Source organism: Typopeltis vanoorti, chromosome 10, assembly GCF_054136105.1.
Source record: "Typopeltis vanoorti isolate ZY-2024b chromosome 10, IOZ_Tvanoo_1.0, whole genome shotgun sequence".
In the NCBI taxonomy this organism is placed as follows: Eukaryota; Metazoa; Arthropoda; class Arachnida; order Uropygi; family Thelyphonidae; genus Typopeltis; species Typopeltis vanoorti.
This window is the reverse complement of record NC_143558.1, coordinates 43628930-43655196: the sequence shown is the minus strand read 5'-3', so window position 1 is coordinate 43655196 and position 26267 is coordinate 43628930. Positions and strand designations below refer to the sequence as shown.

Sequence of the window (26267 nt, the reverse complement as noted above, 5' to 3'; positions counted from 1 at the left end):
TTTTGTGCAGATGATTCTAGTCGATATGCCCGGAACTCAGCATTCAACATGTTGACCGACAAGTAGTAATTATTTGCATATTATCCTTCGTAGCACCCTACAATCACTTTCGGTTAGTGTTGTGGGTCGTCCACTGCGGGTAGCACTTGCGGTTGACGCACTGCACTTCCATCTCAGTATGGTATCACTGATTGTTGACCTGGGATGGCGCATATGTCAACAAATTGCCAAACAGATAAGCCTAAAACATCCTATCGTAACACCTCTTTCAAACTTCATAAGTTTCCTTCTCGCAACTATTTCACCGGACATAGTTGCACTCTTGGGAGCTGATTCTACTCCAATTTATATCGGCTACAAACACGTTTTATGGCACGATGCACCTTGCCCATTGGGACACCCAATCGGCAAGGCGCATGTCTACAGCAGTGCATGCGTTGGTTCGTGCATGTGTGTGTGTGTGTGTGTGTGTGTGTGTGTGTGTGTGTGTGTGTGTGTGTGTGTAATTGATAAAAATAAGAAAAATATCCTTAGCCCACCCACGGCACAAAATGTACTATAGGTTTGAAAATAACTTTTCGTGGGTTGGAGAAACATGAATAAATAAAACAATATATATTTTTTACTGAAATAAGAGCCAACAGGCTTCACTTCGGCGAAGTAAACTATTCAAGATTAAGTGGATATTGCATACCACATTATTTCTTAGCCGAATAAGAAACTCAAAGATAGGAAATCCAATCTAAGAATTTCATGCCGAATATAGAAAATTATATATAAAGTTCGGCGAGACCAAGCGTAAGCCAACACTTTGTAGTGCAATGCTAGGGCAACTCGTAGTAAAGGTGGAGAAAACTCCAATCACTATCTTTAGTATTTTTCCATAATGTAAAACACAGCTCCTAGGAGATGTATTATTGTTCTACATTATGAGAGAAGGTCACTACCCAGACCGGTTTCGAACTTTTTTGAGGTCTCATCAGTGAGTAGGTAGATCTAGATGTAATACTAAAGTTTCAGTAGTCAGAACTTTTTCTTTACTGTACGATTCGCCAAAAGGTGCACAAATACAATTACTGAAATTAGAGCCAACAGGCTTCACTTCGGCGAAGTAAACTACTAAACGAAGTAGAACAGTAATACCTCTCCTAGGAGCTGTGTTTTACATTATGGGAAAATACTAAAGACAGTGATTGGAGCTTTCTCCACCTTTACTACGAGTTGCCCTACCATTGCACTACCAGGTGTTGGTTTACGCTTGGTCTCGCCGAACTTTATATATAGTTTTCTATATTCGGCATGAAATTCTTAGATTAGATTTCCTATCTTTGAGTTTCTTATTCGGCTAAGAAATAATGTGGTATTCAATATCCACTTAATTTTGAACAATATATATATATATATATATATATATATATATATATATATATATATATATATATATATATATATATATATTGTTCAAAATCTTCCATATATATATATGGAAGAATTCTCGCATTTCTGCGTTGAATTTGATAGGTTTGCATAAAATTTAATGATCTACAAAGCATTAAAAAAAAAAATGATTGTCCTTCCGTTAAACGTGACCGCAACGTAAGGACAATATCTTTCGAGGCAGCTTACGGTATTGCTGGTCTAACACCGATCTGCCTGAAAATGGAAGAATTCTCTCATATATATGAAGTAACTTCCGGAATATATAACGGAAATTCCGACATTGATCCAAATTGCTGCGAATGTCCCCTTCACTGCAGCAGGTGGCCTCACCCAGCAAAGAAAACATATTAAGGAAAAGGAAAGCTCAGAAATTGACGATTTCCATATCTACACTGACGGAAGCAAAACCGAAGGGAATTTCGGTTATTCTTTCATTGCACATTACAGACAGTCCATTATACAAGAACGGTGCTTTAGACTGCATCCCCTCTTTTCCAACAACTAAGCAGAACAACTTGTTATAATTCATTCGCTTACATATCTCCGGGAATTAGAACTCAACACCTCTCATCAAAAGACCGCAACAATGTACAATGACAGTAGAAGCAATATAGACGGCATAAAAAAACCAGAACAGCCATCTAGCGTTGATAGAACAGACAAGAAATCTAGTTTGGAATCTCACTCTAGAGGGATGGGAAATCAAGTTCTGCTGGGTGAAGGCGCATACTGCGGTGGCAGGAAATGGGAGAGCAGATCAACTGGCTAAAGAAGCGGCTATAAAGAAATGGCTAGAAACACGTTGCGAAAAAAGTACCCGAAATCTGCTAGAAAAACGCAGAAGAAATAAGGCTTAACTGTGAAGAATGGTTAACATCTATAAACGTATCAACAACAAAAGAATTCTTGCCAAGTATTAGAAGCAGACTCCGGCTGAAAAAACGCGCTATCTCTCCAGATTTAACCACGCTGCTAACGGTACATAGAAAATTAAGACACTACCAACACTGATTCCATATCCTGGAATCCCCATCATGCATTTGTTGTCCGCACCTTCAACAGACTATCGATTACATACTTTACGACTGTCAACTACTGGACTCCATCCGGATACCCCTAATACAACACGTCATCACTTCTGGCGACAGTAGCGTTAAGTGGCCAGTGACTTATCCAAAAATATTCTTCTTCTTTGGCACTACATCCCAATGTAGGGCCTTGGCCTCCCATTTTTAGGTTTCATTACTCACTACGAGGTGGGGTCTTTACCACCCCACGCTGAACTATGTGTAATTGTCTGTGAAGCGTTGTGTTCTTAAGACCGGTTTGCCTGCTTTGCGGGAGGAAAAACCCCAGATAAACTGGGGAGAAAACCCTGCAGTCCACACCCAAGACCGGCTAACTTGGTTATGTCTGAGAAAGATCCTTAGCTCCTCACGTCACCGATGGGAATCGAACGCAGGACACTCCTTTCCCAGGCATATGGTTGCGGAGCGCGTAACCACTCGGCTAACCGCTCAGACTATCCAAAAGTATTACTCAGAATTAATTAATTTTGCCAATAAGATCAACTTCCGGTCGTTGTAATGTAACATAAATTACTGATATTGTATGAATTATATAGTGTAAATATATCATCATCATAACAATAATTACGGGTATAGATCATATTGGTCTGTTCCGGTCTCATTATCCATCCAATATCCTTTTTTGAGATCTACCCTGCTTCTCTTTCCAATTGGATTACATTTTAGTATTTGTTTAGGATATCGGGTGTTGGCCATTCGGTTTATGTTCTATTCATTTTTGTTTATAATTGTTTAGTTTTTCTTCTATTGATTTTGTTTTTAGTTCTTTTAAATGTCTTCGATACTGTTTTGGTCTAATAATGTATTTTGCAGTTCTTCTCATAAATCTCATTTCACTTGTTTTTATTCTTTGTTTATCTTGTTTGTTTATTGCCCAAATTTCATTGACTTATAATAATGTCAATGAAATTTGGCACTGCTAAAGTATTGTATATTTTCAAGTAAATATAAATATAATACAAATATAAATAGTAAATATAAATATGGATGTAAAGGTTGGAATACGTACATATAGATGTAGAAATATAAATATAAATGTTAATCAGTACTTGGAAGCTACATATAATTTTTGCATTGTATGCAATGGAGCATGTAGGAAATAAATTACCTCCTGGTAGGATTACTATTGGGAGGAAAATGCAAACACACACACACGCGGTTTTTATTATTAACATTCACTACTTCTTATCACTGAAGCATACAACGCTCATTATTTCTCCTCAATAACAATACTTAGGATGTCGCGGTCCCGGATGGAGTGAAAAATGCAGAAAATGATATTTAGCGCATTTTAATTTAGATTATCCTGTAGAACTGTGATAACAAAGTTAAGCATATTTTAGGGACGAACAAAATTCAAAACGTAACATTTAGTACAAGAAAAAAAAAACAAAAAAAATGGACTTACTAAAAAAAGAAAACAAATCTGGTGACAGTGATCAGCTGACACCAGTTTTATTTTGATGTTTTCTTTTGTCATGTTTGAACACATCTGTAATGCCTTTTGTTGTTCAACATGTTAGGGTATAGTTGCATTGCTGGATAGTAATAGTAATTATTAATATTATTATTACGTGACACCTCCAAGGAGTCCAAGGACTCATCATGTGAGGGCACACCACAACTAACTCTCGTCCTTAATCCCAACTACACGACACCGCTATCATCAACACACACAGTGCCATCTACACACTGTCACTACCACTAATATACATTGTCTATAAATTGTGTGTTTCCATGGCTGATTTGTCTGCATTTGTCGTGGCAATCTTTCAAATTCAAAATTTGCGAAACATAGACTGATAATCATTAGTACTCAGAGTTCCACAAAACAGTGCTAGTATTTTTAAATGCAAATTTTTTCAAAGCAATTTGTTAATATTTTGCTAATACACAGCACTAATGCACTGTAGCTTTTGGCAACCCTCTGGTGGATGTGATTAATACATATAGGTGATTCCATATACCTGCGATAAACTTTGAAGGCGTATTCTACACCTCAAAACTAACGAAAATGTCTTGTTGAACATGAGTCCAGAAACCTTACATTCCAAGATTCAGTTTTTTCAGTTGCAGCATGTTTGCTGCCAATGCAAACAGATAGAACTCATCTCGACGAATCACATGACTGTAAATAACCCAAATGATGTGCCTGGAGTTGCGTTCTGTCTAATAGATTCGTCCTGAGAAAGTGACGGTTGCCGTTTATTTCAGTATTCCTAAGTCATGCGTAGGGCTGTCAGTAGTCAGACGTCTCAACAACGCATTGCTGGCAACAGAGGTAAGTTTGAAATCTGCTGCGACCTATGCCATTATAGAATATTTCTTTGGCATTTACCCACGAAATTATAATTATTTTTTGATACAGTCAGTTCTCTACTTACAATGGAGTTCCGTCCCGACGATCCTCTCATAAATAGGAAATCACTATATATCATAAGGATATGACAATTTAAACATGCTTGAATGTTAAAATGTGGTTTGTTTTGTTATATTAACGAATTTTACTATTTTCTGATAGTGAAATAATTCAATGCGCAAATGTACAATACTGTACGTTTGTGCATTTTCCCATTGTACTGTAAATTTATTACTGTACTGTAATAATGAAGCATTATGCAGAATACAGTCTTTCTGTGCACTTACCAGTAAAATTATCAGCTGGAGCAAGAATAATTCTTCCAAGCTACTGCTTTGTTAATTGGACGATTCTTCAAAGGAGGCGGGGGAGGCTAGGTCTTAAGCAATGCTTCTAGGCTCATCTTCTGGTGGGCTTCTAACTTTGTTAACTTTTTAGTTAACTCATATTTAGCCTATGGATTTGTAAAAGCAAAATAATGCCTGTCCTCTTTCTTCAAAGGGATCCGATAGTATCCACTATTGAAATCTAATTTTGAGAAAACAGAAGCTCCTTCAATACATGCTAATAATTGTTCTATAAAAGTGGGAAATTAATAGATTGTGACTTTGTTTACAGCTCACAAGTCTAAGACATCTAAGCTCTGTATTTGATTTCTCTAACAGAAAGGTATGTGCTATTCCTCAACTTTTTGAAGACCGAATAATTCCTGGAAATATTCCTGTATGAATTGCTTAAACCTTTCAGCATGCTTAAATGGTATCTGATACTGTCTCACAAAATTAGTTTATATGAAGTAACTTTAATAGCATGTTCCACCACAGTTGTCAAAACAAATGTAATGGAGAATGCTAAGCAATTAAATATCTCATCAGTAAAGGATGTACCAAATTTCTTTAAAAAACTTCCTTAGAAATTTTGAGACAACAGCTTTATCTTCTTCAGAAGAAGTACTGGCTTATTGTTCTCTCAATAAGGGCTTCACAAGGACCTAAATACCTAGATGATATATCAGATGAAGTATAATATTTTTTAAGAAAATTTTAAATCTCTTGGAAATCTGAAGACTTAGAAGATATTACAGGAATCATTTGATTGTGAAACTGAAACCTTATAACTAGGATTTTTGTATTGAACACCTTGCAGTCTTATAATTCCTGTTTCGTAACAACAAGAATATTTGTTCAGGATCAAAAATGTCTCCTCACAAATACCATCAAAAGTATTATTATTATTATTATTATTATTATTATTATTATTATTATTATTATTATTATTATATGGGTATTTCAATGGAGTCAGAAACTCATCGCAAGAGACCCAAGCTATCCACACAATATCTGAAACTTCAATATCAGCTATTAAAACTTCTCTAGCTACACTCTCTTGATCAAAGGTGCCTTTCAGAGTCACAGATCATTCTAAATTTTATAACTCCTCTTTGTTCATTATCCTTTATCATCTGGAAAAAAAATGTTATAACAGAAGCATGGGCTCCAATGTCCAATAGTACCTTATATGGAATTCCTAAAATAATTGCTTCTACAATATTCGGAGGCTCTGAGTTAACAGGCACTAGGATGATCAAACATTTAGCATTGGAAGTGTGAACTGAAATTCCATTCCCTGAATAATATTTACGGAACTTATGAGTTTGCAACGCATTCAGATTTTGAATTCTTTTGCTTAACAACATTAGAAGAGAGAAATTAGATTTGATATCTCACAGGAAGTTTTGAAAAATATGCTGGACAAATCTCGATATATATGTATGGCCTTTTTCATTACATCTATAACAACGCAAATTCTTCCTTTTCAGTTGCCGCCTTTGAGAATTTTCTTGAGTCTTTTTAAGATCTCCAATCATTGACAGAAACTGTCCTTGAAACTTTACAAGAGACTCAAACTTTTTCTCCAAGTCCGCTCTCAGACTTGATATTTCCTTCGTAATTATGGCAGATGTAGAAAAATCTCAAATGTTCTAGTTTTTATGAAGAATCTTTTGGAGTTGAACAGGTTCAATGGATGAAATCTTTTGCCATGTGAAGCTCTAACATCAGATTCTTTTCAGATAATGGCAGCATTATCCAATGCTTGTTCTATTGTATCTACACCCTTCTTATAGACAGTTCTTTTCAGTTCAGTTTCAAACCTTTTTTTAAATTTAAAAAAGGAGTGTTTTTTCTAAGACGTCATTATCAGAAGCCTTTACATTAAATCTATAAATGATGTCAGTGAACATGTCATAAAACAGATACAGTTTCCTTTGATCTTTGGATACATTAGTGAAGTTTTCAGAGGTTAGGACTAATATCAAATTTCCTGGAAAATTCCTGAAGCATTAGAGATTTAAAGGTTGTATAATCAACAGCCTGCCTGATCCCTTCTGGAACTGTAAGCAAATTTTGCTTCCAGAATAAGTAGCAACTGAGTATCTATTTATCAGAGATCTCACTGTTTCAGAAGTTTCAAAAATATCTCAATATTTGCCTGAAATTTACTACTGAAGGTATTAATTAATCTTTCCAAATTAGTAAGTTTTCAAAATTCTTCATTTTGGAGAGATGATGCAAAATCACCTACATTTTCATTTGCCATTCGAAATAAAATTCCAGAAATAAATTTTCCATTAAATAAAACTAAAAAGAAAGCTCAGATAAATAAACTTAGGAATGCGATTTTATCTTAAATTTTTAAACTCGTGATGTTGTCGACTGCGCCGTTTGTTAAATTTAAAATGAAGCATTAAATGAAATGGTTTCGCTGATCATTTTAAATTTAACAGAAAGTAAACTTAGTAAATCTAATATTGAAAAAAAAATCTATATTAAACATCACTTCTGCCAATGCTCAGTATATATACTGTATGTATATAATAGTTACATAAATAAAACAAAAATAATAACCACAATTTATTATCTATACAAATGCTTTTTTATTCCAGCACAGTGAATAAGCTGATGTTAGATGGATGTTTTGTGTTTGTGTGTGTGATTGATATTACACTATTTGTACATGATGAATAAGAGGTCATTGATTCAGTTATGTCATATATAAATATACTGCGTCACTGATATTAATATTGATGTTGAGGATAACGCATGTATGCTCTTTATTTAGTCTTTGATAACATGTCATCGTTTTGCGTCATACTGCACTTGCTCGCTGACTTACCAAACAGTAAATCTATCCTATCTCCTGTTCGTCTTGCCTATAGTTTTATTATTATCTCACGCTATTTTTTTATTATATTGTTTTCTTATAGATAGGGCATTTTTATTTTTTATTCTGTTTCTCTCCTTGCAAAAATAAATAAAAATATAAAATATAAAACAGGCCACATGCCATACAAAGATGTTAAGTTGGAAGCATCTCTTTTGCTTTTCAGTGCCTTCGCAGAATAGACATAGTTATTATTTTTTAAATTTAACTTAATAAAATATACATTGGAAGATAGGCAATAAAAATGACTATTTACATTTTATAAGAATATATATTACAGAGAGAAAAGAATTTTCATTTTGGATATACAGTAGAAAATAGGCAAAAGATACATGAGTGGTAGACAGGATTTGCCTTTTTTAGTAAGTCAGCATTATAGTTCAGTATCGCTTTTAGTTATCTTTCAGCTGAAATGTATCGTCGTCGGCAATCCACAACAGGGTACTAGTTGGATTCCACTCTATGAATTTCGCGACAGTTCTTGTTTCTTTATAATAATCAAGTTCCAGTGAAAACCTACTTTGTAGTTTCCAACGTAGGTACACATAAGGGTTTGTTCTGATTCGATGATGGATGGGTGCTGGTTATTTCTTGTGTGCTTAAGGTAGAAGCTGTAGATGACGGGCTTGGCGCAGATGAAGAGGAAATTGTATATTCTGTGTCTGTTCTCTTCTGTATGGACTAAATTCCAGCAGTAGTCTTCTTTGTGTGTGTGTGTGTGTGTGTGTGTGTGTGTGTGTGTGTGTGTAGTTACAGGAGGCAGTATTCAGGCATAGGTGATCATCGCTTTGATTGCAGAGGATAGGTTAGATATGTGTGTCAAGGTACCTGAAACTTCGCAGAATAGACATAGATCTGATTCTCTAAGTTGACATTTGTAGAGCTTAGGAGTTGGCAAGATGTTATGGCATAGCCTCCACAGTATGTCAGAATCTGGTTTGGCACACCTCGATTTATATGGAAGTGATATGAGAGGGATAAGGATGAATATACAAAGACCGAAATTGGTGGCACTGACATGAGGAAGTAGTACATTTTCTTGCAGTTGGAAAGAAGAATTGGAAGTGAGGTTTCAGATGATACAAGATGAAAGATGGGCTCACCACATTTTCTAGAAGTAATACGGATTCCCTGAGATATAACGATATCTAGAAAGGCTTTTATAATGGCTACTTGCATCTGTTGATATTGCTTTTCAGTTTTTGCTTTCAGTGGTAGTCATGTGAATGTTTTCCACTTTAAGGTCTGGGTCAGGAGGTTTCCTATGATTCTTGTTCCTGCCCAGTTCCATGTAGGGAAAAGAAAGAGCTGTCCAGTTGTGAGTCTTTTATATTTCTGTTCGAAAACATGGTTCTATAAGTACAGCTGACTTTGTTGATCCTGTCAGTGTGTGATGAATTTCTGTATTTTTCCACTGCTGTAGAGCATCCCTGTAAAAATGGGGTAGTGGATGATTTCATGATGTAATCGAAGGCAGTTACATAAGTGCGATTGGACTGAAATCTATTTAGGAGAAAGATTATCCTGATAGATAGATAGATATTTATTGCTAATCTATTTTAGATACGATAAATAACTCATGCACTTTAAATGAATTATTGATTCGAAAGTGCGAGATTAGCCCCTCATGCCAAAAATACGAGCTCCGAAATTTTAGCTGATGGGTGTGGTATGAGTAACGTCTTCTGGCAATTGCAAGTACTTGTTGGCTGCGTTTTGCTCAGTGGTTAAATTACATCGAATCTGAACTACTGCGGCTCAGGTACTACGATCCATGATGAGATTCGGTTATTTCGCTAATTATACAACATATGGCGATGTTCAGGTATAACTAGTAATAGTTACTATTAAATTGTATCAATCTTACTACTACTAATAATAATATGATACAAGCCCTTAAAGCACTTAACTTACTCAGATCTGTTTTCGTGACTTTTTTTTTTTTTTGAATAAAAAAAAAATTGGTGACCTACAGAGATCTCTCACTTACTGTATTCTTATCACTTCTGCGGTATATATTTTTTCTTCTTTGCATACAGTTTTTATGCAAAATTTAGCCACACATATGTGAATAAAAATATATTGGCAATATATTGTCATAAAAATATATTGGATTATAAAATATTGGCATGGATTTTAGTTAAAGACGTAACTATTCTGCCTCCAGTTGGTGACAGTGATCAGTGACAGTGACGGTACGCACTTGGGAAGTGGCTAAGTTTATGAATGTTGCATTCAGAAAAGGTTACGTGCTGAACTACAAAGCAGGAAATTATGACCACCTGAGGAGTATGTTAGGTTCTGCGCCATGGTATCGGTTGTTGTATGGGAAGCGTTTAAAAAAATACTTAAATGATGCAATATCAGAATGTGTCCCTAGAGTTCGAAGAATAAATAGGACAGTAGTGAAATGGATGTGTAATCTAATTAAGTAAGAGATTCGTAAGAAAAAAGATGATGTAGAAGGAATACCATGTACACAAGGATGATGTCAGTTATGAAAATTATAAGGAACAGGCCAGAAGAGTCACAACTGTTGTACTGAAAGCTAAGTCTGAGTATGAAAAGAAACTGGCTCTGCAAGTCAGATAACCCAGCAGAATTCTATCGTTATACTTCATGTATAAGAAATAATGTATATGAAAGAATAACTCTGCTAAATGCAGAGGGTGTACTAGTGACTGATGATTAATTGAATAGAAGAGACTATTCAAAAAAAAGCTTGATAGGATCATATATTGACTACTGTGGTCGGATATCTTGACCTGGTTTAGAGAAGATGAGAAGACAATTTAAAAGCTCCTAACTTAGGGTAAATGGAATTGTGTATATGACAACAAATTGAGACAGTGTAATCTTAAAAGTTTAAGAATAGATGGTGGTGAAGGTTATGCTAGAACTGGAGAATATATTTGGAAAGCTGTTATTAGCGAAAATTGCCATGAACTTACCAGCACTCTCGATTTCACTACAGCAACTGACTATGATCTTCATTATAGGAATTGAGTGATTGTGAAACACTGAGGCGATCTGGGAATTTATTTTGCTTATCTATTTGTATATGTTCTTTGCTGTATTATATGACTGTTTTCTCGCCATAAGAATAAACGCCACTATTTACTTATGCGTGCCACTATTTGATTATGCTATACTGCTAGGTTCGTTTCTATTTTAAAAGATTTCTTCAGGTTAGGCATTAAGGAAGAAATCATTGAAAATGCATGATTCAAAAATTATTTTTATTTTTTTTTTTATTTTTTATGTTGGGCCCATATACGAGAGGTTGGCTGATCAACCTATAGTACTTTAATACTGTATATGGGTAGTGGGATCGGAAAGGAGGAACTTGTTAACATTCCATTTGAAAGCCTGTATATTGTATTCCTTGGGAAATACCTCAGGGGGGAAGACTGTTCCACAGTACAGCAGTAGCAGGGATGAAGGAGGAGGAAATGAAACTTGTTCTGTGGGTTTCAAGGTGTACTGTGAAGGGATATTGGGAGGTGGCTGTACATGTTCCAATGGGTTTAGTACAGAGTGGGGGAATTATTGATGTTGTTTCAGATGAGCATTTTCCATGAAAATATTTGCAGAATATTTTCATGGAAAATAATCTCTACTGAATATTTGTGGAATAACGTGTTGGGATTCTTTTCTGGACACCACTATTACTGACAGAATTCCAGATAACCCAGAGTGAAAAAAAAATAAAAAAGGGGGAGGTTAATTTCCCAAGAAACTTGTTTGAAGTATATAGAAAGAATTAATCACATATAATATATGCTGTCACATCTCATTAAAAAGCTAATATTTTGAACTTATTCCGCAATATTTTTGGCAAAAAGTTGTGCGTGTAGTTAAAACCAGAGAAACTGTTGAGAAAGTATTTTTTTTTCAACCGATTCCGCTAAAATAATATTTTTGTCCAAAAGAAATTCGGATAAAATCACACAGCTCGGTAACGAAAAATAGAGAAAAACACTCCTAGAGAAAAGTCAAAACTCGTAGAAACAAAACAAGTGCATACTACTAAATATTAGTTAGGATTTGGTGCATTACCTCTGTCTGATACGTTTCAGAAAGGCACTGAACGATGAGAATAAAAGTGTGTGTGTGTAGAGGGAGAAGACTGACACCCCTATCAGTTTCTAAAAGGTATGGATAAAATAGAGCAGCCTACTCTCTTTTGGAGAATGAATGCTGTGTGTGTGTGGGGAGGGGGGGTACTGGGTATCCTAAGAAAAATTCGATTTCTAAGCGGTGTGAAGATAATGATTCTAACAAAAACCAGACCAATCTGGTTCAGCCAACAGGTTGCGAGTTCCGATCCTACCATGGGCATGGATGTTTGTGATTGTCTCTAAGTGAGAGATGAATTTCATTGCCCAGTATGAAACTACTGCTCCACTTACTACTTGAGTGAAGGGCTCCATATTTGTTCTCTAGAGTAAAGTTACTGGATTATGTAAACAAATTAATTAAAAATGCAATAAATATGAAATTAATAAAAACGAAAAAAAAAAAAACCTTAGCCCGCCCACAGTATTATTGATGTGCTATAGATTTACAGAAAAGCTTTTCTTGTTGGAAGCCACATACAATTAAAAAAAACTAGCGAATTGAACGTTTATTTTATAATTGCAGTTTACAAATTGTTTTCATAGCATGTTAAAACTTACTCTTAAGTTAAAAAATTATTTGCTTTAAAAAATGAGCATGAATAAAGCTCTTATGATAGTTTTTAAAATTGACCGTCTTTTGTTCTACTTGCTTCGAGCACTTTATTATGAACCTTGTGGTTATTGACACGTTTAATACTACATCAATAATCATTTAAAGAATATCCCTCTAGGAATAAACTGCACTTTGTCAGATTCCGTGTGCGTGTTTTAATAAAACTATCTTCCAATATTCTTTGGATTTGCCATTTCAAGCTTCCTGCAAGAGAAAAATATATCGTTTAATTGGTAAACAGATCCGAAATTCTTATCTGTCAGCCACTTCAGCTCTCGAACCAATGAGATCGTTTCCAGATTATTTAGCAGATGTGGAGTTTTGTATCGTCCTTTCAGCCAATCAGAACTGCAATTTTTTTGCTCTGATGAAAAACTTCCGCTTCGTAGTATTAACGAAGTGATTCATAGACGGTCAAAGATCCAACTTATCTAAGGGTGAGTTAATGGTAATATATTTTTGGCTCCGTGGTACAGTAAGTTGTTGAAGCATTATCTACAGCCAAGAAGTGACCCAAAATTCCTGACCCTGGTTCCGTTCACAAACTAGTAATCACTTACGATTCTCTCAAGTGTTCTAAACATAGAGGTACAAAAGAAAACTTAAAAGATAAGAAGGTGAGCATTTATACAAGAAAACCAAAAACGCGAATTAAAAGTATTTAGCTTTTAACATACTGTTTGCAGTAGAAGAAGGAAATATAGCTGAAGATGACAAGTGTTTCCCATTTCCCAATTCAAAAAAAAAGTTTTTATCATTAGTTAGGATTTTGAATTGATTAGACTGCTTCCTTATAACGGATGTGCCACCTGGTGTTTATTTTCTGCATAAATCAGTGGACTTTTAAGAAAAAACTGTTTTCTTTCTCGCCTTTCTTTTTGTATCTCTTCTTTCTCTTCATGACGAGAGAATAATGTTCTCGATGCTTATATGGTTATAAAAAATAAGAACAAAGGAATATAACTAGTATCAGCTTTTTTCTGTTTGTTTTATTTATGATATACGTCATTTTTAAAATCGGAGTTTAATTTAAATATTTTTTCGTACTCGATACCTTTTATGATCATCTGCACACGAGAGAATTGGAAAATGATGAGAAACCTGAATATCAAAAGTTATCTGCTACCGATGGTATCTATCCCTCCAGTTCTTCTCAACAGTGCTTACCAATACACTCATATATCCTACTATTGATAGAACGAATTTTTGTTTCTTTTTATTTTCTTTCCTTTCTTTTGTATCTCTTCTTTCTCGTTCTATCTTTTTTTGCATCATTTCTTTTTTTTTCCCTCTATTCATTTGTTCCTTCTACTGCTTATTATGCATTTCCTAAAGAAGTACAATCTGCCGATCTTTCAAATCCAGTATTAATAAGTTGGTTTTCTCTCTCTCTCTCTCTCTCTCTCTCTCTCAACTTTCTGCTCATTCACTGTGCTAGTGAGCTGTAAGGATCGAACAACCTAGCATTGGACTTACAATAAAAAAAAAAAAATATATATATATATAGAAAGATTAAAAATTGAAAATCCCCGGATGGTTATAGTTGAAAAAAAAATCTTCGAATTAATTTATTTTAAATGTCATTTTGACGATATATCATATTGACGTATATCATATTATTTATGATATACGTCATTTTTAAAATCGGATTTTAATTTAAATATTTCTTCTAATCATTTTATTAATTTATGCATGCAATATATAACAATGATTTTTTAAAAAAAAACTCTTAAATACTACAAGAAAGGACACGAATGGATGACATATTTTATCATTTTTATTAATATGATTAAAAATATTATTACGAGATTTCAGGTTTAGTCAAGATGTTGTACAGCAATATACAAATTATATGTAACAATGAACAAATAATATACATTATAGTAATGGAAAACAAAATCGTAGTAAGCAATACGACTATTTTTTCTTATGTTGATGTTTATATACAATACAAGTACAAACTATATTTCTATTTCAAATAAAGGGGTACACTATACCTCTCTAGATTTCAATGTGTTATGTCATTTGATATTCAGCAGCAACATCTGCTTATATGATCTTTCATTATCTTGAGTTGTGAACAGTAAGTAGTAGCTATAATCTGAACTGATTCTTCTAAGATACTCGTATGTTTCCTCAGCACAATCTTGAATCGTGTAAGATTAGTTGCAGTTTCATTTTTTAATGAAGACTGTTGTATATTTTGAAGGCGAAGTATGCAAAATATATCTTTAAATTATTTTTCCTTAAAAGTAAAATAAAAGAAACAGTTATCGGGAAATCAATTAAAAAATGTATGAAAATAATTGGACAGAATCACAAGAAAGTTTTTTTAAATGAATCCCGATTCCATTGTAGCTAGGTTTTTAGCATTCTTGGCAAATTCCTAGCTATAGATAAGGCAGATCTGTTGGCATTAATCTTTAACTTTTCTTCAGACAATCAAGGCAGTCTCCCCCTACTGTTCCACAAACCACCCTCAGTCTGCCTCTTCTGATCTATTGACAGAAGAAATCAGTAAAATATTCATTATCCTTGATATTGATAAGTCCTGCGGTCCAGATGGTATCCCTGTAGTTGTAACAAGAGTTTGTGTTCTAGAATTACACCCGTCTTGTATCGCCTTTACAAAGTTATAAAGTTGTCCTACTTATCTGACATCTATCCAACTGAATGGACGCAAGTTTTTATCCAGCCTGTTCCTAAAAACGGCGATAAAAGTCAGTTAAACTATCATCCCATTGCCGTTACCTCAATATCCTCAAAAGTGACGGAGATCAACAACCAGCATTCACTACCTAGAGAGTCATTGGTTAATTAATGATCGTTACGGATACCACTATTCTCGTTCTACAGCAGCCCTTGTTACTAAGGGGGGGGGGGGTTTACTGTAGAACGAGAATGGCGGTATCCATACTCACTTGTTGACACAGGCCATGGAAAGTCGCAAGAGAATCAGCCTGCTCAGATCCAATTCTGTTAGGGGCTGTCTGCTAGAAAATACGTCTCCACAGTTGTTGTTACTGTTTAGAATTAGGGCCGAAACAACTACTGAAACCAGCGTATATCTGTTAACTTGTGTTATTTTCGGTTTTGTCCGGGTTTACTTGTTTTGTGGGATGAAAATCTGATTTCGCGCCTTCACAGTATAATAGTTGTCTGCTTAAGGTTCCATGTATCTTTTTTTTTTTTTTTTTGGAATTTTTCTTGAATTTGAATTTCTTCTTTTAATTACCTTTTTTAACTCTTAACTGCAAAATCTAAATAAAATAAAACGACAACCTTCTGAAGATGCCTCTTTCTATGTACTGTAATTTTGCCAGTGACCTTTTCTCTATTCGATGATGTCATAGAGTTCAAATGATTATCGCATGTTGTAAAATCATGTCTACAAATTATCTTTGACTGTAGAAAAATACAATTTTCTATGATTAATTTGACTATATATGACGGTATCTTCTACTGTATCCTGCAGCAGGCTTCTGTAACGTCTTTTTTTATCGTATGGTGCCAATAAAAATGTCTATATAGTAGCTAAATATCAAAGTATGAGTAATATAATGTATAAAAATATATGTAAAAGTTCTTTAACTTTTCTGATTGAAATCACAGCCACACTGAAACTTGCAGCACCTTTAGTACCATGATTGTGGATGGGTGTGGGGTAATTGTTGCATAATTCGAGAGAATACTCTCTAGAGATCAAACATAGTGCTTTTTTCCAAACATTTCAGGTCTTCAATAACGGGAAGGATAATCGCACAATGAGGGGATGAAAAGCATGTACCACATGAAGACATTCATAAATAATCAAGTAAAAATAATAATAAATATAGAAACTTGTTATGTGCGATATACAGTATATCACGAAATCAGGCATTTATTTATATTACAAATAGTTTCAACTGTAGTATTAACTCGAAATCCTTATTCCGAAGTAAATGCTTTGTGGACTTTGAATCCAGTTATAACCGTTGATCTTTCCTTTAGATGAAAGAAGTGGCCATTCTAAGTTTTGTTATATTGACCCTGCTGAATGTATAAAAGAAGTGCGTACGAATATTCTTCATGTTTCCGGTAAAGCTTAATTTTGTTAATGCATTTCAAAGCGGTAAGCAAAATGAACATTATATTGGACTGTACTAAACGAAACTACAATACAACCGTTTTGCGAATTTCTGTATATCAGTTGGATGTTTCTTAGTTTCAACAATTTTGAGGGGACAAAACCTACCTGCGAAAGAACAATGAATTAAGGCACTGACTGTGTCTGTAATAAGCCAGTTCTTTAGTTAAATATTGATACAAACTATTGATACTCCTGTAGATATGCCACTAACTGCAAACAGAGCAGTAAAATTTAAATGCACATTTTTATGCGGAGAAACCTTTTTAGATCTTGATTCCTTATGGAACGCACATTTAGGTGAAGCTTTTGGCCAGCTGTGAGGACATTTCACTGAAACTATGCTGGATATGTCCGTTGCAAGACCTGTATAGTGAAAGAGAATGCCACACATTTCTCTGTGAATGCAGAGCCGTAGAGAACAGACAATGTATTGACAACATCCTCCCAAATACCTCTCAGATTTCCACGATAAGTCGCTAACAAATTGCACTACTAAGGTTGCAGTACAGGAGGTCTCCAGCCAGGTCAGGATAAAGGTCACAATGCCAATGACTGGACACGCATCAAAATAAAAGGCCTACAAGAGAGATGTCCTTTGCCCCCACGGATTTTTCTCAGGCTACCTACCCTCAGTTTATGGGGAAAAGTCTACAGTTAACAAAGTAAAAGTCACAGGTGTCTCCACATAGTATTCTTAAGTTGTGACGACCTTCACGCCCCCAAGTTTCTGTATCCAGCCCACTCTCCACCTCTTGACACGCGGCTTGTAACAGTCCAAACAAAGACCACCCTGACCCAAGCTGTTAGATTTGGTACCGAGGTAAAAGAACAGGGCAAAGGTCTGCAAGTAGGCACAAAACAGAAGAACCCCTCGGAGCATACTGACAGCTAGCACGTGCGAAAACAGGTCGTCTTGAACTTTGCGAGTTCGATTTCTTAAGTTCACGAAGTAGTCACTCAGATCTTCATTCCTGCCGATCTACTTTTTCCCATCTATTTTCATCGGTGCCATAATTTAAGATATTCAGTCAGGCATTCATAAACATATTACACTTGAATAAAATGTTAACTCTACACGTTGTTCATAAATCATCTCATTTCATTTAATCAGCTATTTTGTTCATATGAATAACTCCCAATAAATACTTAAAAAATACGTATATGAATCATTTGCCAGTTATTAAATAATAACTTGTGTTAAAAATAATAAGTGGTGAAATGAGTATATTTAAATTTAAACTGCTTAGCCAAATATTTTAAAATTATTAATATAAATATTAATCTCCTTCCTTTAGGGTTTCGCACTTCCGCTGAACTGTTGCTTGGCAGCAAGACGTATAAGTGCTTAATAGATATGTAATAATGGATATCATTTAAACAGAACTAAGTCGATCGCAAAAAGTGGTTTAATAATAGAAAATACGTTTAAATCACCTTAAAAAAATAGCATTGTAAAGGCAAAAACACTTCTTCGGATCCCGTTATTTTCAGCAAAGCAATACTGAAGTAGCTCTTGGCAAATATAATAGAGTCATTATATGCTAATTTCATCTTTATATAAAAAAAAAAGGTGACGTCAAGCATCCATTACTATATCCGTACGATTTGATTTTACATGAAGTTTTTGCTTACAAAAGATATCATTTATTTCATTTGATAATACATGAATTTTTTTCGCTTCGTGTGAAATCACTACTACATTACTTATTGCCTGAAGTGTCTTAAAAAGTCCTGTATTTGGTTTATAGAATATGTTTCTGAATATGGCACTAATATATGATAAGTTTACAACCTTGCATGGATGTGGTTGTCATAAAGAAGTGAGGAAGCCTTGCATTTTTATTTAACCGGAGGCCCTGGATAAAAATTATCACTTCTCTTGTGACAGTGCACAAAATATTACTATTCTGGAAGTTTTTATTTATTTTTTATTTTTAATTCGTGCCGTGTGTAATCAAGTAGTTTAAAAGAAAGATAGAACATACTGAAATGTTAATGTTTCACGAAGAAGTTGGCTCGGTAAGGATGGAGTACAGTAGGACTGTGAATGAATTTTGACCTGCAGATACTCTCTTTTTTTAAATGTAGGATTAGACAAAAGTGAAAAATGATGAGGCGAGTTCTGAAGAACTGTATTCTTCGAAATACCTAAAGAAAAGTCACAAGACATCTGAAAGTCTGTGAGAATGGGATTTCAATGAATGTGTGTGCGTGCGTGCGAGAGAGAAAGAGAGAGATTTGTTAACCAGAATGTCCTTTTCTGGATAATATCAATATTTTAAGGAAGCCATTTTGATGAATCACCCAAATGCAAGAATAGTAGCATTCTGAAATTGATCTGTTTGGATTAGCAGCTTAAGAACTTGACTCTTGATCTGAAAAGAACTCTGTGTTTTGGGGCGGCTGAGAAGGATATAGAGGCGATGTGTTTGTGCCAGGAAAAGCTGCATAAGAAGAGAGATCTCATCTTGTCTGAAGATTAGTTATTATCAAAGGTAGAAGAGAAATGGATTGTATTGTGATCAGCAAAACTATGGATCGGTTGCAGGGTTAGTAAGAGAGAGGATCATTTCTGAATAGTAGAGGAAGAGCGTTGTGCACGACTTTTCTCTTTCTCTCTAGTTGTTCACTCGTTGTGAACAACTGGAGAGAAAGCTGGCTACTCATTTATGTAGGGTAGAAGGGCAATGATAAAACGGTTTTGCAATATCCGGTGTAATACTCTGGAAATGCACTACGAGTTTCTCCAAGCCTTTTCATGACCTTTATTCAGAGGTGAGTAATGTTGACCAGGAGATCCTGGAGATCGAGAACGGCCGAATCTATAGTGGTTGTTACTGATTAATCGGTTAGATTCTATGTGGTGAAGAAGTTGACTATTGATTACTTCCTCCATTATTTTAAAGATATACGATGGTAGTCTGAATTTTCTCTCTCGTTTATGGAATGGGCTTTTGTTTCAGATTGCAAGGCCGATTGATATTGAGTGAGTATGAAAGATTGTATAGTCGATGTAGGATGGGTGTTAAGGAGCGCAGTAGTGGTAGAAGTAGTAGTAGTGGGTTGGAAAACTTTCTAATATCCAGACTGTTCAAGAATTTTTCTTGAGAAAGACAAGAGGAGGCATGTGGTGAGCTTATTTTTTTTTTTATTTAATGGGAATGATTTGCCCAGGTCATCATTGAAGAAGTGAGAGGATGGAGGAGTGGAATGATTTCAAGAGGTCATCTTTGTCTTTTGGTGACAAATATGAGAATACTCTCTGGTTGAGAGAGAGAGAGAGAGAGAGAGAGAGAGAGAGAGAGAGAGAGAGAGAGAGAGATGATGTGAAAGCATAAAAAGGCAAAAATAACGTTTTATCGAAGTATTTTGGCGAGGATTAGAAGACAGGACCGCCCATTTAAAAATCAGATAAGTTTTATGCATGGAACACTTTCAATGTTGGATTTCTATATTCTCATGGCATTTTTGCAGTTGATTGAGCTTCATGGTAATCCGAATGAAAAGCTACAGCATTATCTTAAATCAGTTGTGATATGTTGAATTTTTTTTTTTTTGTCATCTTGTTCTGAAGTGTTTGTTCTATTATTTATTAGGTTTTATTAGGAAACTATGATAGTGATATTAGAAACTGTGACCTTGACAGTGTGAGATTTGTAATAAATGGGATGGAAGTCTTTATTCCATCAACAATTATTTCAACAATTCAGTCAGAGATAGTGTAATGATTTAGGAAAGGGAGGGCACAAACGTATGAGGAATGAATTGAGAAGTACGGATTTGGAGGGAATGTGAGGGAAAATGGAATGAAAGATAATCTGATTTGAGAGTGGCAATGTACGGAGATTCAATGATAACAAGTGTGGTGAGTGAAAAGGTGCACAAGGTCTGTCTTCATGGAGGTAGAATGAGCAGGTGGTTGAAGCATTGGATAAGAAGAGTACGCGAGCAAAATAGTTGGTAGTGGTAGTTGGCACGAATGATTTGATTGGTAACAAGAAGAATGTAAGGAGGAATGTCATGGGGATGTTAAGAAGAGTGAAAGATAACAGTGTGGTAGGTAATGCTCTCTCTCTCTCTCTCTGGTGAAATTATAATATACAACAGTATCTTGCTCGATCTCATAACAGAAAGAGCAAAGAAAATACACACACATACACAGACATGCATCAGCAGAACTAATTATTGCGTAAATTCTGAATTTTTTTAATCCAAGATATTGTTTTGGATAAAAACAGTTTTCTTCCTTTACCATTTATCATTTTGTTATTACTAACTTTTAAGGCTCACACTATCATATCATCATCACAATGCACTGCGATGTCCCAAAAGTACGGGCGAGGGTTAGTTGTAGTGTGCCCTCACACGATGAGTCTTTGGAATCCTTGGAGGCGTCACGTAATAATAATAATTATAATTACTATTATTATCCAGAAATGCAACTATACCCTATCATGTTGAAGAACCAAAGGCATTACAGATTTGTTGGAAAATGATGAAAGAAAACATCAAAATAAAACTGGTATCAGCTGATCACTGTCACCAGTTTTTAGTAAGTCCGTTTTTTTTTTTTTTTTGCTTTTTTTCTCTTGTACAAAATGTTACTTTTTGAATTTTGTTCGTCCCTAAAATATGTTTAACTTTATTATCACATTTCTAAAGGGTAGAACTGTTGGTAACAAATGGTGAGTGAACTGAAAGTATATGAGGAACTGAATAAACTTGATGTGAACAAGGCCATGCGACTTGATGGTATATTCCCGCGTGCTATATATCGTCAAGTTCCAAAGGCGTGGAAAGATGGCAAAATTGTTTTGCTTCATGAAGGGGGTGATAAGACTAAGGCTTCGAATGATAGGCCAATCTGTTTGTCTGGAGTTGTGGTCAACGTGTTGGAGAAGCTAGTGAGGAGAAATATTCAAAACTGGGTTGATAGCAGTAGAATTCTCTTAAACAGGCAGCATGGATAACTAAAGGAAGATCGTGTTTTAGCAATTTTTTAGCAATATATATATATATATATTTAGATTTTGCAAAAGCTTTCGATAGATTGCCTACTAGTAGTTAAATTGGTTGGGCTGGATAGTAGATTAATGCATTGGATTGGAGATTGGCTGTCTGATAGGTATCAACAGGTTTTGTATCGGAGGTGATAGTCACTAGTGGTGTGCCCCAGGAGTCTCTTTTGGGCCATTGTTGTTTAATTTCTATGTAATTGACATTGGAAAGGGCTTAAATGGATATACAGTTGTTGTTGTTGTTGTTGTTTTTTTGATGATGCAAAGTTGGTGGAGAATAATGAGAAGTAGAGCAGATGTTGTCGTTTTCAAAGAGGTCCTAAATATGGAGTACTGTGCACAGATTTGGTCGCCAGGTTTTCAAAAGAATGATGAGATGTTGGAGAGGGTTCAGAGACGATTGGTTAAGTTGGTTTCTGGTCACTGGAATGTGGAATATGATGACAGATTGAGAGAATGCAAATTACAGAGCCTAGTGGACAGAAGGAAGAGGAAAGACATGATCGAGACGTATAAGTTGGTAAGGGGTAATTACCAGATTGACGTGTATGAGATTTTTCATAGAATATCTGGAGACGGGCAGAACGAGAAGCCATCCATGGAAGATGTTTAAAGTGGACACCCACCTTAAACAGCTGCTCCTCGCCCACTTGTTCACACGAGCAAGTGAGTGAGGAGTAGATTTTGTTACATGGAGAATGGTGAGTGATTGGAATGCCATCGTCTGAGAGTGTGGTAAGTGCAAGTAGTGTGAAAGCATTTGATCGTGGTATGATAAGCTGTGCATGTGAGGATGCTACCTCCCACAATAAGTCTCTTGACTCCATGGAGGTCTGTTGATAATAATAATAAATAATAATAATGATAACTACTCTACAACTCTCCGCCTCCACTGTTTAATTCACTAACTATACAGAACGCCACTACTATCTATATGTTCGCCATGAAAGACAGTGAAATTCTTAAAGGATGAACTCTTTTAGTACATGGATGAAAATTTATAATAAGGTGAAAGTAGCAAAAAAAAAAAATCATAAAACGTCATCCGGATCGGATGGTTGCTGGTCTTTGTGTAGCCTCAGTTTGCTGCTATGCGCTAATAAGACAATGTGTTTTTGTCGTATGACAATTATTTATATTTGAAAGCCAGGAGTAATGTGTTTGTATTAAATATTGTTTCAAAACTGATAAAAATAAGTGCAACATTTCACTAGAATTGGCGAATATGGAAGAAAATTTTAAAATTCACGTTATATTTATATGAGGCTCAAACATTTTTGAAAAGTCGCACATTTCATAATGTCGAGGCCATCAAATGAAATTTGGTGGTGATGTTTGAACAGTCTGAAAAAAAAGCGGAATTTGTTAAATGTTCTGACGGACGATAGAAACCATGAAAAAAAAAAGGTTCGTAACTGCAGGAGGGACATTCTTTGAAGGAGATTACACTGCGAATCTTGCAGGTGTTATTCTTGCTCGTATTCTGCAGTCACATCAATCCAGATTTTTCAACAGACATCGTATTTTGGGGATTATGCAAAGTTTTAAGGGCATGGATAATAGATTAGTAGTCTGGTTAGAACAGTGGGCGTGTGACGAGTAGGGAGATGCAAATAGAGACCCAGGAAAGAAAGCTACAACTTGGATCCCACAGCGTTCCACGTATGGCCTTTACTTTCATGTTAATGATACTGAGAATGTTGAAAAGCGAAGTTGAAGAAAATATGAATGCAAGTGATGGTGTCTATGAAAGAGAATTTAAGGACTTGAAATAGGCAGAAGAGTAAGGATATGTTCAGTGTTGCTGAGTGCAAGGTGTTAACGTCTTAAAATGAAGTGACGGACTGCTGCTTACTCTGCTGTGAGTTGTACATGTACTACGAGAAGTAAAGAACTATAAGAACTAAAAAAAAATCAAATTTATACAGGAAACATTGACAAAGAAGCATTAGTTTTGCAGAAAACATTGATCAGATTACATTAATCTGCTGTGCATAGATTTTTTGTTTCACTTTAGATTTCAGAAGTGATGAGGAAACTTCTGCAAAAATTTCAGAGAGAAGTGGTTAAATTAATATCAGGACTATAGAATGTTTCAATTGAATAAATGTGAAATTCAACTTTAGGGGAGAGGGAGAGAAAAACTATGATTGTGATGTAGAAGTTTGGGACTGTCATTACCGAATTAATTGTTGGGGTGTAGGGGGAATGTACATAGGATCAATAAAGAATGCAGGATTCTTTATTGTATAAATCTAAAGTTGTATAAATGTATAATTGATGAACGAGTGTCAGAAGCCTTGTTTGCTTGGGGTGGGATTAGTGGAATGGATTGCTTGTGACGAACGCATTTCAGTGAATGAATTTGACGTCATGGTTTAATGAATGTGGTAGTAAATGATGGTATAAGCCTTATGTGTGTGTGTCTTCAGTGGATTGTGTCTCAGTTTGCAACTGAATCACACTATGGCATAGATGTTGTGAAAGACTTCAGGTGGGTGATGTTTTTCGCCACTCGGACAGAGGACCATCACCTTGGGAATTGGAAGTCTAAAGTGGCTTGAAAAAGTACTATCTGTTGTTTTTTGATTTTTTGATTATCTAAGCCACGATACTAAACGTACTGTTAGATTTTCAACCTTTCATGAATAAGATTTCCATAAACTAAGATTGCTTGTGTTATCTGATAGATTTCCCTACATGCAGGATGAAAAATCCGAGCTTCTGGAGGGTAAAACCTGCTACCTCCTTATGAGATCAGCTAACTCACCTTCCGTTGAGGAGAGGGGAAAAAAAAAAAAAATATATATATATATATATATATATATATATATATATACCGGGTGATTATAAAATAACGTCAAGTGTTCAGAGCCCTCTAGCGAGTAATGTATTGGACGAAACAATATTCGGTAGACGTACACAGTGGAGCATGGGGATTCGATTTAACGAAAACACAATAGTACCAAAAGTCGCCAACAGGGGAAATTTTGGCGCTGTTTACCGAGTAAAATGCATTAATTTGCATTAACGCGTTTCTTGTGAGCGATCATGCAATAAAAGGAAAGCCTGTGAGATTTCTTATCATTCGTAGACGAACTGCTTTTCGATGCCTCTTACCTTACGTGAGCGTGCTTTGTTAGTCAAACCCTATTATCAGCGGAACAATAATGCCAGTGCTTGTCTTCGTGATTTTCGGCGTATGAAAAATTTACGAAAAGGACCGATTAGCGTAACAAACTTACGAAAACTGATTCGGCGATTTGAAACTACTGGAACTCTAGCAGTGCAGGTAGACAGGGAACGCAAACCAATCAATCACCAACAAGTTGAACAAGTTGCAACTGCTATTGTGGAACAGGAGATGACGGATGTGCAGGGTACCAGCAGTGCACGAGCAATATCCCGGCAAACGGATATCGCATACACAACGATGTGGAAAATCCTCCATCAGATGTTGAAGTTTAACCCCTATAAAATCAGTCATTTTAAAGAATTGAGCCCTGGTGATGCGACCACACGAATCGACTTATCTTTGAGATTCTTAGCGCGCATGGAAGTGGATGATGCATGGCCGTGGCAGATTTTATGGAGTTCAAATATAAGCGCACTTTTATTTGAACGGCGATATTAACACACGCAACTGTCGCATTTGGACTGCAACTAATCCGCACGTGTGTCTGCAGATGCCTATTCACTCGCCCAAAGTCACAGTGTGGTGCGGATGTACGCATCTTTTATCATCAGTCCATACTTTTACGAGGAAAATCGCCAAAATGGACCAGTTCCGTCAATGCTAACAGGTATTCCAATATGCTACAGAACTTTGTGGTTCCACAACTGCAGCAAAGAGGATGTCTCGATTCGACCATCTTCATGCAGGATGGTGTACCACCTCACATCGGACTTCAGGTACAGCGTGTTTTGCGACAACATTTCTCTGACAGAAGAATCATTAGTCGTGCATTTCCCACGCCATGACCACCGAGATCGCCTGATCTCAATCCTTGTGACTTTTGGCTGTGGGGATTTCTTAAAAGCATTGTGTATCAAGGACATGTACCCGATATTCCAACTTTGAAAGATCGAATAACGTTACACGTGAGACAAATCAATTCCGATATGTTGCGAGCCACTGTGGTAAATGTAGTGCACCGTATGCAGTTCCTGGAACATCAGAATGGTGGTCATATTGAACCACATTTGTAATTAACAATAAACGTCATGAAATTGATGTGTGCTGTCTCTCATTTGCCGTTTAGTCATTCATTAGTCAC

At 35.6% G+C, this 26267-nt stretch overlaps 1 long non-coding RNA gene across 3 annotated transcripts in view; it reads left to right on the top strand.

The window, feature by feature from the left end:
- Window positions 1–26267, top strand: part of LOC150102370 (uncharacterized) — a 399049-nt gene that overhangs the window by 250112 nt on the left and 122670 nt on the right. Inside the window, exon 1 of one of the 3 annotated variants that reach the window (XR_016548917.1) lies at window positions 13321–13460. The exons of the other annotated variants lie outside the window; for them this stretch is intronic. This is a non-coding gene — a long non-coding RNA (uncharacterized LOC150102370). Of the gene's footprint in view, window positions 1–13320; window positions 13461–26267 lie in introns of those variants that run through there. 3 annotated transcript variants of the gene reach the window in all.